Here is a 4,111-nt window from a genome sequence, read left to right as displayed (position 1 = left end):
TGCTCACTCAGGCATCGGGTCAGAGAGGAGGTTCCAACAGGGGTGACAAGTATCCGACTTCCCTTGGGTGGCTATCTCTGTGACCTGGGGTTGAAAGGCCTGTGGAGCTTTCCCTAAGGGCAGCAGCTGGTCCATGGTGCTCTCCGCACCCGGGGCCCCCAAGCCTCTTCCCTCAGCAATCATGGCAATCTTTGAAGACAAGCTCATTGCAGTTCCCCCAGGAGACCTGGCTCTCTTCCTCTCCCGTCTCTGCTGTGTGGGCCTTCTTGTCCTCCAGCCCCTGCTCACACTTTGGTCTTTCTGGTCTGCCTTCCTCCCCTACAGATTCATGCCTCTTCATCCCTGAAAGAAAAGCTCAGACATCCCTATTTTCAAAAAAGTACAGTGGCCTTCCTTCACCACATCTGTTGTGAAGTCTCTGGTTTGTTGATTTTCTTTCCTGGACCCAAAGCCTCCTTTGGATATTTCTATAGGCATATGTATTGATATATAGGAAATTTGAATTTTAATGTCTGTCTCCTCTCTTGAGACTTCAACCACACCAACTATGCAGAAACCAGCATGGATCGGGGCTGGGAGACCAAAGAAGGTGACTTCACTAGACATAAAATCAGGGATTTTAACTGGCATTTTAGCTTGGCCATGTCCTACATCCTCATGTCCCTGTAGCCATCAACTCCAACACAGTCCCTTTAGGATGGTAATAAATTACACCATCAACATGGCGTTCCAAACCCCACCCTTGCCAGGGACCACCACACTTTTCCTGGGAGAGGCCTTCTCTATCTCTATGTCCCACCATCCTGTCCAGTGCCACTTGTCACAGACCAAGGAGCTCCACTGGGATGACAAGAGAAAGGCCAGCATACCTCAGTCCACTCACCAGCGGAGGCCTTGGTCCCCACCCACTTGATTTGGGCACAGAGATGCTTTTCAGTGTCACTGTAATGAGTACGACCTGATTCTCATCAGCTCCTTACTGTAAATGTCCAAAATCATGGCCCAATAGGATACCAGAGGTGCAGGTGATTAAGTCAGAGGGCAAAAGATGGTGATGTTGTGAGATCAACCCTTTTAATTGGAAGGATGATGCCTGTTCACCAGCAGTTTCCTCAGCGCAACCTTCATATCCTTGTTTCTCAGACTGTAGATGAGGGGGTTCACAGTTGGTGTCACTACAGTATAGAATACCGAAACTAGCAAGTCCAGGGTTGATGGAGATTGCGGCAGGGGCCGTTAATAGGCAAAAAAGTCAGAAGAGAAGAATAGAGTCACAACAAGGAGGTGAGGCAGGCATGTGGAGAAGGCTTTGGACCTACCTGCTCTAGAGGGCATCCTCAGCACAGCGGAGAAGATGTGAATGTAAGAAATATCCATGAACACAAAGCAGACAAAGTCCAACAGCAGGCTCAGCCCAATGACCATTAGCTCCCCAATGTTGTAGGAGCAGGCCAGGGCCAGCAGCTGTGGGACGTCACAGAAGAACTGGTGAACATCAGGAGACCTACACCTGGGTATGGAGAAGGTAGCTGCTGTGTGCAGGATTGCATTGACACCTCCACTGACCCAGGAGGAGGCTGCCATCTGCATACAATCTCCACGGCTCATGAGGATCTCATACCTGAGCGGGTGACAGATGGCCATGTAGCGGTCATAGGACATGACTGTGAGTAGGGCTACTTCCGTTGTGGCAAAGAGGAAGAAGAAAAAGACCTGGGAAACACACTCAGGGAATGAAATGGTGTTGCAATTTGTCAGAGAGTTTGTGATGGATTTGGGAACAGTGATGGAGATGAGGCACAGATCCAGGAACGACAAGTTCTTTAGGAAGAACTACATGGGGGTGTGCAGCCCATGGTCCTTGGTGATGAGGGTGATGATGAGGAGATTCCCAAGGAGGGCGGCGAGCCATCAGGAAGAGCACAAGGTAAGTCATCAGGAAGAGTGCCGCATGCAGGATCTGGAGCTCCCAGATGTTAGAGAAGCCCATGAGGAGGAAGGAGCTCCCAGAGGTGAGATTGTCCATCTCTCTGGATGTCCCAGCATTGACTATGAAAAATAGAGAGTGTGAGCTCAGGCTTCACCCAAAGGCTTCACTCTTCTGTTTTCCTGATTCCCTTCCTCTCACTCATCCGTGCATGGATCAGGAAATGTGAGATGACCTAAAACTGACACCAGCAAGCCTCCATGAGGCTATTTGAGCACTGTGTCCACACTGTGTGCATGATGGAAGAGGGAGGTCAGCCTAGTCCAAATCATGAGGCTGTCATCTAATCTGCACAAAGGTCTACGATCCATACCTGACTCAAACGTTACATACTTGACACTAAAATAGAAGAGGCAGGTTCTTTGGAGCCATCAGTCCTAAATACAAATTTTCACTGAGGCACTTATTAACACTGAGACCCTGAATCAATTATCCAAACATCATTTCCCTCAATTTACAGTGTAAGTTTTCCACCTGGTCTCTGATTCATTTGAATAATGCGCATAAAATATCTAACAGTTTGTGAACAAGAAGGTCTTTAACCCATACTACTTCCATATGGATTCAGCCTTCCTTCATTATGGCAAAGTCAGAAAAACATTGAAAATGTGAAAACAATAGAAAAAATACTGAGTGTTGAGTCTAGTTGCATGTTATTACTTTGAGCTACTTTACAGTGCTGGAGGTTTTAGGATGTTGTCAACTATGAAGATCATTCTTGTTCATAGAAACAGAACTGATTCAAATTCTCATGTAGTGCAGTAGGTCGCTGCTCTGTGGACCATGTCATTCACATCCCTCTGTAAACCCAATCCTGCTCCATTTGCCTTGAGTGTGACACTTTGATTTCTCCTCTGAACCAGTTGTGGTGTCTTGCCAGTCCCTCCTTATTTAATGAGCTAGACCAAATTTTGTCCTGCACTTTTTATTGACATACAGTATCTGTGCATATCTTGGGGCACAGTATGAGTGATACGTAATGATGGAGTCAAAGTAACCAGCATTTGCTTCTCTCCAACATGAATCACTTCCATGTATTGGGTAGGAACATTTAGACTCTTCTCAGTATTTTGAAATATGTTACAGACTGTTGAAGGCTAAGGTCACCCTACTAGACACAGGAAGACAACACCATACGTTCTCACTATTTGTGAAAACTGTAACACTGACCTCATGGAGAGGAGAGTGGAACAGTGTCACTGAGACAGGGAAGAGTGGGGAGGAGTGGGCCCAAAGAGGCAGGAAAGGCAGAAAGACACAGTCAGGAGGAATTCATTCTGGGTTCCATAGCCTGTGCTTGTTTTATATTCACATGAGAGTCTTGATTTTACTGTCTGTCTATCTATCTATCTATCTATCTATCTATCTATCTATCTATCTATCTATCTATCAATCTATCTATCTATCTTATTCAGCAATTACATGGATAGCAATTCCTAATATTCACAGCCACACTTCATGAAAATACTTGATAGATCTTAGGGGAATAATGCAACAGAGACCGACAAGAGAAATGCAAAGACGCTCTTCATTTTTTTGTCGTGTCATCATTTACTAAACCCTGCTGCTCGGTAGCACTGATCTGTTTACTGTAACATCCACACTAATTCTTGCACATACAGGCCTTCTTATCCTCTCCAAAATCCTCAAAGTGGGTGCCCTTGTCTTTCAGGCTACACTGCAGTGAATCCTAGGCAGTTGGGGCACCAATTCCCCCCCTTCTGTTCAGAACCACCTGCTGGCTCTGCTTTCCCCTTTGGGTCAGTCTGGGTGCCACAGCCTTCCAGCCTTACCTGTCAGTGGAGGTGGGCTGCTTGTCACCAGGCTGAGGGTAGGAAACACCTGCATGTCTCCACCAAGCACTCTCTCTCTTCTCGTTGGCTTTTCTGTTCCTTCCCATGTCTCAGAGGAGGAAAGGCCCTCTCCTTCACAGAGCTGTAGTGCAGATTGCACTGGGGACACTGATGCTGTTTTGCAAAGTGAGTTTAACATACACGTTTCCAAATGTGTTCTGAGGAGCCAACCTAGGCAGGATCCCTGTGTGAGGGCTAGCAGCCACTCCAGGGCTCCCCCTTGACCAGTTCCTAACCCAGTGCTTATTTGGTGAATGCCACCAATGTTTTT

The 4,111-nt window shown here is 46.8% G+C and overlaps 1 pseudogene; it reads right to left on the bottom strand.

The window, feature by feature from the left end:
• Nucleotides 1–1,074: 1,074 nt before the first annotated feature.
• On the bottom strand, nt 1,075–3,835 carry LOC143641732 (olfactory receptor 14A16-like; annotated as a pseudogene).
• Between the last annotated feature and the right edge of the window lie 276 nt (nt 3,836–4,111).

The sequence above is a fragment of the Callospermophilus lateralis genome, chromosome 5 (assembly GCF_048772815.1).
Source record: "Callospermophilus lateralis isolate mCalLat2 chromosome 5, mCalLat2.hap1, whole genome shotgun sequence".
NCBI classification, from domain to species: domain Eukaryota; kingdom Metazoa; phylum Chordata; class Mammalia; order Rodentia; family Sciuridae; genus Callospermophilus; species Callospermophilus lateralis.
Note: the sequence above shows the minus strand (reverse complement) of the source record. Positions and strands in the feature narration are given on the sequence as shown.